The following is a 13,803-nucleotide window of genomic DNA, read 5'->3' as shown; positions in this document are numbered from 1 at the left end:
CAAGCACACCGAGTGCACACTGGCATTCTTCCCCGACCTACCCGCTATTTTCCTGAGGGGCTCCATAACCCGCCTAACGTTGGAGCTCCCTATAACTAATAGGCCCGCCCTCTGTGACTGTCGGGACCTTGCCGGAGAATCGGCCACTGGCCCAACAGGCGAGGCATCCTGTGGTGGCTCGGAAACGATGTCATCACCACTAGGAAGCACCCCGTACCTGTTGGAAAGGGGTAAGGCAGCTGCCACGCGGCCAGATCCCACCTTCGCCTTTCGGCCAGGCACGCGCGAGCCCACCACTGTCCGCCATTCACCCTGGAGTGATGGCTGACCGGTAAGATGCTCACTGCCGGAAGACGCAGCGACATCAGGGGTTCCATGTGATTCCAAGGCCACCGAAGTAGGCATAGGTCTCACCACAGTTGCCCCAACGCCACTACGAGCCGACGCCTGCGCCTCGAGCTCGATGAGCCTGACAGACAAAGCCTCCACCTGCCCCCGAAGAGTGGCCAATTCTCCTTGCGTCCGCTCACAACAACCACAGTCCCTACACATGACTATGTTTACCCTACTCTATACGGTGACAAATTCCCAAGATAATCTTCTGATGAGCTACTCTGATAATCAAGAAACACTCACTGAAATACGAGACGCGAAAACTACGCTAGGTTTTCCCAGAAAAACTATTTAAAAGCTAAGCGCAGCAAATAAGTACAAAAACGCTACGTAAAGTTTTATCAAGAACTGTTAGTTACTATGCAGAGCAGATAAACACAAATAGAATCCCTTCCTTAGTGGAAGGTCGTAAACAAAATGCAAAATAAACGCTTTATACAAACAGTACTCGCTGCTGCTGGTGCTCTCGCTCTGGCTGTCACAAGACAACTGCTGATTCAAGTGACTAGTGGCTAACGGCCGCGAAACAAACAAAAGACGGTTTTAGGGCGCTTTCTGTTCTAAAGAAGAACAGAATCTAACACGAAAACTACGTAAAGTTTTATCAAGAACTGTTAGGTACTATGCAGAGCAGATAAACACAAATAGAATCCCTTCCTTAGTGGAAGGTCGTAAACAAAATGCAAAATAAACGCTTTATACAAACAGTACTCGCTGCTGCTGGTGCTCTCGCTCTGGCTGTCACAAGACAACTGCTGATTCAAGTGACTGGTGGCTAACGGCCGCGAAACAAACAAAAGGCGGTTTTAGGGCGCTTTCTGTTCTAAAGAAGAACAGACTCTAACACGAAAACTACGTAAAGTTTTATCAAGAACTGTTAGTTACTATGCAGAGCAGATAAACACAAATAGAATCCCTTCCTTAGTGGAAGGTCGTAAACAAAATGCAAAATAAACGCTTTATACAAACAGTACTCGCTGCTGCTGGTGCTCTCGCTCTGGCTGTCACAAGACAACTGCTGATTCAAGTGACTAGTGGCTAACGGCCGCGAAACAAACAAAAGACGGTTTTAGGGCGCTTTCTGTTCTAAACGATCAAGAAAATACTAAGAAATCTAACACGAAAACTACGTAAAGTTTTATCAAGAACTGTTAGTTACTATGCAGAGCAGATAAACACAAATAGAATCCCTTCCTTAGTGGAAGGTCGTAAACAAAATGCAAAATAAACGCTTTATACAAACAGTACTCGCTGCTGCTGGTGCTCTCGCTCTGGCTGTCACAAGACAACTGCTGATTCAAGTGACTGGTGGCTAACGGCCGCGAAACAAACATATCATACATTATCTAAACGTCGGTGTCTTTTTCATGGTTATACTGTTCAGTGTGTGCTTTATAATGTTGCGAATGGCACTGCTACCGTCGCTTCTATATTACATTTCTGCTATTAAGTTGTGTTAAACTACGGAGCTTTGTTCTCAAACGATGGGAAACCCAAAGAGTAAGTGTTAATATGGAGAAATTAAATTCAGTTTGAAAATTAATAGTATGTCTAAATTGTTTAATAGTGATAATCTGGTTGAGGTTTCACTCTAATTACGATTATGGATGTTTAAAAGGGATATTATCAATACTACAGATCATTGCACTTATCCGATACTATTGTCGAAAGACAGACCAACGTTTATAGCATTTGTAGACTTAGAGAAAGCATTTCATGACGTTGACTGGATACTCTCTTTGAAATTATGAAGGTAGAGGTAAATTACAGGGAGCGAATGGCTATTTACAACTTGTACAGAAATCAGAAAGCAAGCTATAAGAGACATTTGGCGTGGAAGGGAAGCATGGTTGAGAACAGAGTGAGACATGATTGTAAGCCTACCTGTGACTTTATTCAATCTGTGCAAAAACAGAAAAAAAATTGGGAGCAGGAATTAAAGTTCAGGAAGAAGAAGTTTAAACGTTTGAGGTTTGCAAATGACATTGTAGTTCTATTAGAGACAGGTAAGGACCTTGAAGAGAAGTTGAATGGAATGGACTGTGTCTTGAAAGGAAGATACAAGATGAACATCAAGAAGAGTAAAAGAAGGGTAATGGAATGTAGTCGAATTAAATTAGGTGACGCTGAGGAAATTAGATTAGGAAACAAAGTAGCACTTGTGTTTTGCTATTTGAAGAGCAAAATAACTGATGATGGTCGTAGTAGGCCGGCAGCTGTGGCGGAGCGGTTCTAGGTGATTCAGTGCGGAACCGCGCTGCTGCTCGGGCATGGACGTGTCGTGGTGGCCGAGCGGTTCTAGGCGCTTCAGTCCGGAACCGCACGACTGCTACGGTCGCAGGTTCGAATCCTGCCTCGGGCATGGATGTGTGTGACGTCCTTAGGTTAGTTAGGTTTAAGTAGTTCTAAGTTCTAGGGGACTGATGACCTCCGATGTTAAGTCCCATAGTGCTCAGAGCCATTTTTAGCCATGGATGTGTGTGATGTCCTTAGGTTAGTTAGGTTTAAGCAGTTCTAAGTCTAGGGGACTGATGACCTCAGATGTTATCTCCCATAGTCCTTAGAGTCGTTTGAACCATTTTTTGGCCGAAGTAGAAAGGATATAAAATTTAGACCTGCAGTGGCAAAAATGCGTTTCTGATCAAGAGAAATTTCTTAACATCACATATAGACTGAATTTTTTTATGGCATTTGTCTGAAGTGTAGTCATGACTGTAAGTGAAACTTGTACTATGAACACTTTAGACAAGAAGAGAAGGAGGAGGTTCTGAATAGAACGGGGAGACAAGAAATCTGTGACACAACTTGACTAGAAGAAGTGATCGATTGGTAGGATACTTCCTGAGACGTCAAGGGATTACCAGCTTGCCTCGCGGAGTGGCCGCGCGGTTTGGGGCGCCATGTCTCGGATTGCGCGGCCACTCCCGCCGGAGGTTCGAGTCCTCACATGGGCATGGATGTGTGTGTTGTTCTTAGCATAAGTTAGTTTAAGTAATGTGTAAGTCTAGAGACCGATGACCTCAGCAGTTTGGTCTCTTAGGAATTCACACACATTTGAACATTTGATTACGAGTTTAGTACTGGAGGGAAGTGTGGAGGGTAAAAATAGTAGAGAAATACCAAGAGATGAATACAGTTAGCAGGTTCAGAAGGATGTAGGTTGCAGTAGTTATTCGAAGATGAAGAGGCTTTCATATGATAGAGTAGCTTGGAGGGCTGCATCAAACCAGTCTTGAGAATGAAGACCACAACAACAACATTGATGAAAATAAATGTTCCAAAAGAACAGGTGATTGTTATCAAGGCTGCCACAAGTTAAACAAACCCTCCGCCACTCACCGTCAGGTGACTTGCGGAGTATGGATGTAGATGTAGTTATAGATATCTTCCTCTTGAGTAGAATGAACTTCCTCTTCTCAGTAGCTACCGTATTATTGTACTAGAACTTGAATGTGAGATCATATTGCTATCTATATGATTTCTCATTATAACTGAAACGGATTAGTCTTGTCCAGAAATCGAGGCAACACGTGCATGATCCTTAACATATATAAATTCCGCAGGCGCGACGTCATAAAATTCAATAGTACGTTTAGTTTCAGGCTGTTTACTCAAAATATGGTATAAACGAAAAATGTTAAGCACACCAACACAGAAATCTGATTTGGAAGGAAGGAAATTATATTATACTTAAGTACGGTGGTGTGGAAAATTTACGGGCGAAACTAACTTTCGCATGATGTATGACTACCAAGTAACGTTGCTCGACGTTACTTGGACCACACGTAGAAAGAATTGCTGCAGTATAGTACAGAATACAGCTGAAATAAATATGCTATAAGACGAATAGAAATGTCATTTATTCAGGAAAAGTAATTACACTGAACTCACAGCTACCCGCCTCCGAAGCTGAGATCACTGACTCATGCCTGTGCTGAGGCGCTCGACTAGGAGATAAGTCGGCACGATTTCTGGTGATGGATGAAATTTTCACTGCTAATATTTGACCGGCAGAGATGGAGTTCACCAGACTTTGTGCCAATGTCCTGGATTAAATTCCAAACCTTTCCGTAGCGTCTCATGAAGTGAGGACATGTGACAGTGTTGATGGTCATTCGTTCGTCGGATGGGGCGGTCCACTTAGTTTCTTTCCGACAGGAGTAGCGGTCCACTTAGTGCTTTCCGACAGGAGTAGGCTACGTGCCCTCAATGGACCCTCTCCCTTCTCTCATCATCTCCACACACACACACACACACACACACACACACACACACACACACACGCCATTGCAGTCACCTATAGTTAACAGCTACAGTTAAGCACATAGGACATAGCTCTCAGTCTTCGTGAAAGGAAACGTGCCTGAAGATGCAATGGACAACGAAACGTTTGAAATAGGCAGCTCATCCTGCCATTCCGGGTCTCCCTGTCTTTCATGTCATACGACTTTAACCTAAGTCGGCTATTCATGATGGTCCTATCAACATTACAAGAGGCTGGACATGGTTGGTAATATGACTTGTAATCACTACAGACGGCAATGTATGCTCTGCAAAATGCTCCCATGCTGGCCACAACGTTGGTTAGACCTCTTCATTCTGCGATAGTTGGCAGCTATGCGTACAAAATTTCGAAATCACCTACAAACTTAATCCTGCTGTATAGTATACGCACAGTAAGTAAAGTTTTATTGATCGCTGTCCTTCCTGGTGTTGCTCTTTTGATGGGCGACGGTGTACTTTGGTTGGTTGATTTGGGGAAGGGGACCAAACAGCGAGGACATCGGTCCCATCAGATTAGGGAAGGATGAGGAAGGAAGTTGGCCATGCCCTTTCAAAGGAACCATTCCGGAATTTGCCTGAAGCGATTTTGGGAAATCACGGAAAACCTAAATCAGGATGGCCGTACGCGGGTTTGAACCGACGTCCTCTCGAATGCAGGTCCAGTGTGCTAGCCACTGCGTCACCTCGCTCGGTGTCACGATGATTAAAATTCTTTTGGGTATTGTACTGTGCCATAGTGGAAAAACTTTATCATAATCTTAAAACCAATGTTTCGACCGTATTCATCTACATTTACGTGATTACTCTGCTGCCGGCTGGTGTGACTGAGCGGTTCTAGGCGCTTCAGTCTGGAACCGCGCGACCGCTACGGTCGCAGGTTCGAATCCTGCCTCGGGCATGGATGTGTGCGATGTCCTTAGGTTGGTTAGGTTTAAGTTGTTCTAAGTTCTAGGGGACTGATGACCTCAGATGTTAAAAAAGTTCTAGGGGACTGATGACCTCAGATGTTAAGTCCCATAGTGGTCAGAGCCATTTGATTACTCTTCTATTCGCAATTAAATGCCTGGCAGAGGGTTCAATGAACCACCTTCAAGCTGTGTCTCTACCGTTCCACTCTCGAAAAGCACGCGGGATAAACGAGCACTTAAATTTTTCTGTGCGGGCCCTGATTTCTCTTATTTTATCGTGATGATCATTTCTCACTATGTAGGTGGGTGCCAACAGAATGTTTTCGGAATCGGAGGAGAAAACTGGTGTTTGAAATTATTACAAAAGACAGTGTTTCTGGTGGAGGAAAAGTGGCTGTATTTATTGCAGGCGATCGGTATCAATACGTCATATGTTTTAAATTTTATTGGCCCTAGAATATAATAGTCATGACGGAAGATGGATGGCAGGAAAGACACTATTGGTGTTCTAGTCGACTTGTCAGTGATTGGCGACAGTGTGCAAATTAGCGCTTGGCTTCTGGTGGGCAAATTTTCTTCCTGGCGTACGCGAAACTGCACTGACATTTCCCTGCAGCTGTTTGTTTAGGCTGTCTCGTCCGTGCTCGACAAAGTTTCTGCCCCGCGAACAGTCACGGCCCGTTGTACTGGGATGATTTGACAACCAGGAAGCCGGAAGTTTTGTGCCGTCCTCTCTATTGATGATGTCAGGCTGCTCAAGAATTTCAGTCGCCTCTACAATCCACCGCTGGTGCGTCCATTCCCCACGAGCTTGCTGGAACAAAATCGGCTGTCCACAGTCATGCTAGTGTTCCGCTCTCGCCGATTTATTGTGCTGTGCTAATCGCACAGAGCGTTAATGTTCTGCTACTCGTGTGCTGTCTGGTTCCCCCCCCCCCCCCCCCCCCGCCCCTGTCCCTGGCCGCCTGTACAGGTGCGTGGTAACGTGCTCGTCTCCTATGGAAGTGGGTCCGGGTTCAATTCCTGACCGGATTGGAGATATGGGTGTTGTGTTGTCACCATCATCATTTCATCCTCATCATCGGCGCGAAAGTCGCCCACTGTGGCGTCGACTGAAATAAGACTTGCACTTGGCGGCCGAACTTCCCCAGAAGGGGCCTCCTGGCCAACGATGCCATACGCTCATTTTTTCCCCTGTATGTAGGCAGCTCCGTTCTCGCAATGCGGTTCATATACTTCTGCAGTGTTTAGTTTGTGGATCCCCTGGCTGCTGCGGAAAATCGGTTTGCAACATCGTTGCTAGAGGACGTTGCCTAGCCGTTTACTGAGGCCGTTCACATATGGTAAATGCAGTAGCGAAATCTTTCTTCCTTCCCCATTTCTTTTGTTTCATTTCGGTTGGCCTTGGTCGCCTTTCTTTAAATGTTATTGTCGTAACTGCTGAAGTGAAACGTGTGGTGTAGCTCCCTCAGTTCTTCTTTGATGTTGTTAGTGTCTCTTATCTGGTAGGCACGGACGATTGAAATTACCAAGCAGCCCGACAGAATCAACAGAGAGGACGACTACAAACTTCCAGCGTCCTGTCTGCCGGCTACCCCAGGTCCAACAGGCCACGAGTGGTCGCGGGGCAGAAGCCTCAACGGGACAACCTAAACAAACAGCTACAGGGAAACTGTCAATGCATTTCCGCGCACACCAGGAAGAAAACGTGCCCACCAGATGCGGTGGCCAGCCGCGGTGGTCTCGCGGTTAAGGCGCTCAGTCCGGAACCGCGCGACTGCTACGGTCGCAGGTTCGAATCCTGCCTCGGGCATGGATGTGTGTTATGTCCTTAGGTTAGTTAGGTTTAAGTAGTTCTAGGTTCTAGGGGACTGATGACCACAGATGTTAAGTCCCATAGTGCTCAGAGCCACTTTAACCATTTTTTGAAGCCCTATGGTGATCTGCAGAATGTCACCAATCACTGACAAGCCGGCTAGCGCTCAAATAGCTTCTTTCCTATCCTTCCCAATCCATCATGACTAGCCTGTTATGTTCTAGGACCAATAAAAGTTCAAAAATATGACGTATTGACACCAATCATCTGATACCAGCCATCTTTCCTCCACTAAATCGTCTTGCCCTGAGGGAGGCCATTGCGATAGGTTCAAAAGGGCTCTGAGCACTCAACATCTGAGGTCATCAGTCCCCTAGAACTTAGAACTACTTAAACCTAACTAACCTAAGGACATCACACACATCCATGCCCGAGGGAGGATTCGAACCTGCGACCGTAACGGTTTCGCGGTTCCAGACTGAAACGCCTAGAAACGCTCGGCCCATTGAGATAGGGTCGAAACGTTAGTTTTAAGTTTATAATCAAAGAATTTTATGCTCTGACGCCGTACGATACCCAGAAGAATTTTAATCATCAGTGTATTTCCAATCTGGAGGCATTACCTCTCGGGACAATCTAAACGACGTTGACATTGGAGGGTGTCCGAACAATAAAATCAGTGCTAGACTCATCTCTACCCCTATTCTATGGCCACCGCCAATAGTTTTATTATTTGGCAGAAGGCGAACAGTCCGCAGTGTTTTGCTGCGTGCTGAGAATGTTTAGTGACAGTGCGCTGATGCACAGCTCGGGGACGGCCGCCGACGGCAGCCATTACCTCGGCGCGGCGTTCCAGCCCGTTTGTTCATTCTCTCCGCGCACGCCGGCTCTGGGTCGGACGTCAGCGATGAATGGACGCCTGTGCGAAGCCTCGCGATTGAATGAGTGTGCTGTGAGGGCGCATAATGGCCGCTCGCGCCAGCGAAAGATCACAAAAGTCGGCAGCAGTCGGTTTCCAGTAGTGCTGCTAAATGTCAGGGACCAATCGGAATGGATGTTCCGCTCTCCTACAGAGACAGTGTAAAAACCCATCTGGTGCAAGAGGTGCGTTACGCAGTAATAAATAGAAACACAAACCGATCTGGTGCAAGAGGTGCATTACGCAGTAATAAATAGAAACACGAAAGATTTGAGGGGGAAAAAAGTGGAATACTACTGCCGAAGGTTAGAAATATAGGAAATACTGTGAAATTTAACTGTTTCCTAGCGTAATTAATGTTTGAAAAACACGCGAGGCAGTATTGACTCCATTTTATCCCAGTCCACAGACGCAGCACGCGGTTCAGTAATCTACAGGGTTGCCTGTGCAACAGACGTATGCGCGAGAGGACTCCATAGGTTCGATCGCGTGTACAGAAGGCACCGCCTTAGAACGTATTATTTTGCAGCACCGGTTATAGGGGGAATTAGACCATTGTTAAGTACCCTTCAATCGCTGACCATTTAGGGAGCTGCACGACCTGACGACAACAGAGCGATGTGGAGAGTCAAATGAGGAGATAATTGGTCTACTTCCCGGGCTGACGCCTTGCCGGTTAGTACGGCAAGTGCCACCACCCGTCTTCGAAGGATGCCGATCGCCCACCAAATTCAACGCTCTGCGAATGGACTTAGAACATCTTGGAAGTGTATCTTAACCTGATTAGTGCCTCGATACAAACTGATAACTTAGTCAAATGTTGTCTGTAACATCAGTGTTCAGAAGAAAGCTAATAATAAATCCGTAAAACTGACTTGTACTTCTGTTTAAACTCGCTAATATCCGAAATTACTAGATCAGTTTTCACGAGATTTTCGCAGGTAACTTGAGCATAGCTTCAGACTCCGTAAAGGCTATATTTCATCAATATCTGAACACGAAAAAAGGTATCGCGGTGTAAAGTTTTAGCTAAACCGTCACATTTGTCGGTTTCCCTGTTTTAAGTAGCTAATTTCCAAAACTACTAGAAGAATTTTCATGGGATTTTCAAAAGTGACTTGAGATTAGCATGATACACCGTGTAGGGTTTACTAAATCAAAAACGGATCGCGAGAAAAGGATAAGTTTTATCTAAAAGTGTCGTATCTTTCTGTTTTTTGAACAAGCTAATCTATTTCATGGTGTTTTCACAGGTAACTTGACACAGAGCGGGATACCGTATAGGCTTCATTTCATAAAAATCGTATCACGAAAGGTGAGACATCATAACTGAATATTTTATCCACAGTAATATTATAAATGGGAAAATAACTCTATCTCTTACGTTTTCCCTTGGCTGAACCGATTTCGATGAAATTTGGTTTGGAGATACGTTGTTTGGAGGCTTTTGTTGTTTGGAGCCGGCCGAGCGGTTCTAGGCGCTTCAGTCTGGAACCGCGCGACCGCTGCGGTCGCAGGTTTGAATCATGCCTCGGGCATGGATGTGTGTGATGTCCTTAGGTTAGTTAGGTTTAAGTAGTTCCAAGTTCTACGGGACTGATGACTTCAGATGTTAAGTCTCATTGCGCTCAGAGCCACTTTTTTGGTCTGCAAAATAACTAGTGGTGGCTGAAGCAAAGGGGATATAAAATGCAGACTGGCAACAGCAGGAAAATCGTTTACTACAAAAGAGAAATTTGTTAACATCGTACAGGAGAGAGTGCTGTGCCTACGCGATAATATGCCTAGAAACTTGCACTTGGCGGCCGAACTTCCCGCTTGGGAACTCCCGGCCACTGACGCCGTATGATTATTTCCAATCTTTTTTTTTTTTTTTGTTTTTTTTGTTTTTTTTTGCACGTCCACGCCACAAATGTGGTTATTCAAGCTTCAGAAAGCTCACCACATTGTGTGAGTGGACTGTATATTTGCTTATACACTGATGAGCCAAACATTATGACTACTTTCTTAATAGCTTGTATGTCCGTCTTTGGAATGAAATACAACACTGATTCTGCATATCAGGGATATGAAAGTTTGTTGGTAGGCTTGTGGAGGTAGGTGGCATTAAATGTCTACCTACAGGTCATGTAATGGCGTAAATAACCGGCCGCTGATTTGCGTACTCGGTGATGGCGCCCGACAGCGATCCAGATGGATTCCATAGGATATGCATCAGATGAATTTGGTCGCCGAGATATCAAAGTGAGTTCAGACCACTGTAGCACGGTTATGGCTCCGAGTCACGGACAATTATATTGGTGAAAGATGACATCGCCGTCGGGGAAGACATCAAGCATGATGCAGGTAGTTTGAAACTGTCAGCGTGTCTTCGATTACTACCACAGGTCCCATGCAAGCGCAGGAGAATGTCTCCCATAGCATAACACTGATCCCACCAGCCTGCGCTGCGCGTTTCGAGCTGCCTTTCATCTCGATGACGGTGTTTGTGGAGACGACCATCGACCTAGTTTAGCAAAAATATGATTCACGAAGAGCCGACCCGTTCCCATTGATCGACGGTCAAGTCCCGATGGTCCTGCGCCCAGTATAATCGTAACTGACGATGTCATTGGGTCAACATGTGAACACGTAGGGTGGTCTGCTGCAGAGCTCCCTGTTCAAAAACATATTATGAATGGGGTGCCCTGAAATACTTGTGTGTTCACCAGCATTGTGCTATTTCAGCAGAGATGCCACAGATCACTTTACAGACCAGACAGAACTCCGAACACCACGTTCTGTGAAAGTCGTGGACGTCCAGCCGTTTAGCGCCTAGAGGTAGTTTCACTTTCCTTCTATCTCTTTCTCTAGATGCTCACGAATGTAGTACGTGCACATCTGACCAGCTTCGCCGTTTTCGAGATAATCATTCACAGGCTCTGCGTAATAAGAATCTGCCCTTTGTCAAAGTCACTTATCTCAATGGATTTCCCCATTTGCAGACCTTATCTTTGCTAGAGTTATCCCCCGTAAGTGTCTGCTCCGCTTAAGGAGTTTTGTTACCGCGTCACGTGCCCGCAACGCCAACACGCGGCATGCAGCCTCGCGATGGGTAGTAGTCATTATGTTTTGCCTTGTTGCTGTTGTGGTCTTCAGTCCAGAGACTGCTTTGATTCAACTCTCCATGCTACTCTATCCTGTGCAAGCTTCTTCATCTCCCACTACCTACTGCTACCTACGTCCTTCTGAATCTGTTTAGTGTATTCATCTCTTGCCCCCCCCCCCCCTTCTACGATTTTTACCCTCCACGCTGCCCTCCAGTACTAAATTGGTGATCCTTTGATGCCTCAGAATATGCCCTACCAACCGATCCCTTCCTCTAGTCAAGTTGTGCCACAAATTTCTCTTCTCTCCAATTCTATTCAATACCTCCTCATTAGTTATGTGATCTACCAATCTAATCTTCAGCATTCTTCTGTAGCACGACACTTCGAAAGCTTCTGTTCTCTTCTTGTCTAAACTATTTATCATCTACGTTTCACTTCCACACAAGGCTACACTCCGCACAAATATTTTCAGAAACCACTTCCTGACACATCTAAATTCGATGTTAACAAATTTCTCTTCTTTTACCCAAGAGGACGGCATCATCATTTAACCATACAGTAAAGCTGCATGCCCCCGGGAAAAATTACGGCTGTAGTTTCCCCTTGCTTTCAGTCGTTCGCAGTACCAGCACAGCAAGACCGTTTTGGTTAGTGTTAGAAGGCCAGATCAGTCAATCATCCAGACCGTTGCCCCTGCAACTACTGAAAAGGCTGCTGCCCTTCTTCAGGAACCACACGTTTGTCTGCCTCTCAACAGAAACCGGATGATCAAAAAGTCAGTATGAATTTGAAAACTTAATAAACCACGGAATAATGTAGATAGAGAGGTAAAAATTGACACACTTGCTTGGAATGACATGGGTTTTTATTAGAACCAAGTTCACAAAATGTCCGACAGATGGCGCTGGACAGCAAAACGTCATTAACTGCGCTTGACAAACGTGTATAAAAGGAGCTGTAATGAGAGAGAGAATCTCAACTTTGACCCTGCCCCCCCTCCCTCCTGGTGTCCTTTCCCTGCGGCACCCTCCCTCCTTTCTCTTCCCTTCCCTTCTCTCTCCTTTTCCCACATCCCCTCCCTCCACCCCTCTTCTTCCGGGCTTCCCCTCCCCCTTCCTCTCTCCCCCCTCTTTCCCCTGCCCGTGGCGTCCCTGCTCTCCCCTCTCGCTTTCCCTCTCCCCCTCCTCCTCCTCCTCCTCCTCCTCCTTCTCCTCTCTTGGCAGGTCCCCGGACTCGCACACGCATCGTGAACTTTCGCGCGCCGGAGATCATCGCCCTCGGTTTAGTGTCTGTGCCGTCGTGTCTGTGCCTCAGTGTTTTTCGCCGTCCACGCTCCTTCGTTCACGTGTGTCATCTACCTCGTCAGTGTTTGTGCCCAGTGCTGACGGTTTTTCTTGTTTGTTTCGTCAAGTGTGAACGGCTTCATGTTTTTTAACTATTGTATCACCTGTTTTTTAACCGCCATTCTGTTACTTGTCTGTCTCCCTTTCTTTTTTCTTGTACTGCTTATGGCTGAAGAGCGGAGTACACTGTTCCGCTGCCAGCCCACCTTGTATGGGGTGTCCAAATTACAATAAAGAAAAAAAAAAAAAAAAAAGAGAGAGAATCAGATGCGCCAGCAGTCGCATCATGTTGACGTTACCTGAAAAGGCGCTTTTAGTGAAGCTGTATGATCAGGATGGGGAATGTGCTAGTTCAGCGTTACGGTGCTATCGCCATAGGAAGGGGATTCTAATGGGTAAAGGTCCGTTGACAAATGCAGCTGTGGCGAGAATGATTTCGAAGTTCGAAGCCACGGGTTGTTTAGACGATAGACCCCGTAGTGGCCGACCGAGCGCAAGGCGTAATGCTGCTGAGACAGTTCAGGAAGAAATGGAGACTGTAGTGGGTTCGTCTACGCACGGGGAAGTCAGCGCTCGTGCAGTCGCACGTCGCACCGGCATTCCATACACTACTGTTTGGTTGGCACTGAGGCGTACCCTCCGATGCTATCCGTACGAAATCCATCGGCATCATGAACTGTTACCTGGCGATTTAGTGAAGCAGAGGGCATTTGCGGTGTGGGCGTTTCAAAAGATGGCGGAAGATGACGATTGGTAGAGTAACGTGTTGTGGACCGACGAAGCTCATTTCACGCTTCGAGGGTCTGTCAACGCCCACAATTGCAGAATTTTGGCTACCGAAAATCGTAGAACTGTCGTGAAAGCTCCATTACACGACGAGAAAGTCACAGTATGGGTTGGATTTACCACATCTACCATTATCGGGCCTATTTTCTTCGAGGAAATGCGTGATTCTGGTTTTGTAACTGCTACCGTGACGGGTGAGAGGTACACCGATATGTTACAGAATCGCATCATCCCCAGCCTGGCTGATAAACGCCTGCTGGAACGT

At 46.1% G+C, this 13,803-nt stretch overlaps 1 protein-coding gene across 1 annotated transcript in view; it reads right to left on the bottom strand.

The window, feature by feature from the left end:
- Window positions 1-13,803, bottom strand: part of LOC124623021 (synaptotagmin-11) — a 183,551-nt gene that overhangs the window by 157,764 nt on the left and 11,984 nt on the right. The gene's annotated exons all lie outside the window — the stretch shown is intronic.

Source organism: Schistocerca americana, chromosome 7 (genome assembly GCF_021461395.2).
Source record: "Schistocerca americana isolate TAMUIC-IGC-003095 chromosome 7, iqSchAmer2.1, whole genome shotgun sequence".
Lineage (NCBI taxonomy): Eukaryota > Metazoa > Arthropoda > Insecta > Orthoptera > Acrididae > Schistocerca > Schistocerca americana.
This window is presented reverse-complemented; position numbering and strand designations above follow the sequence as displayed.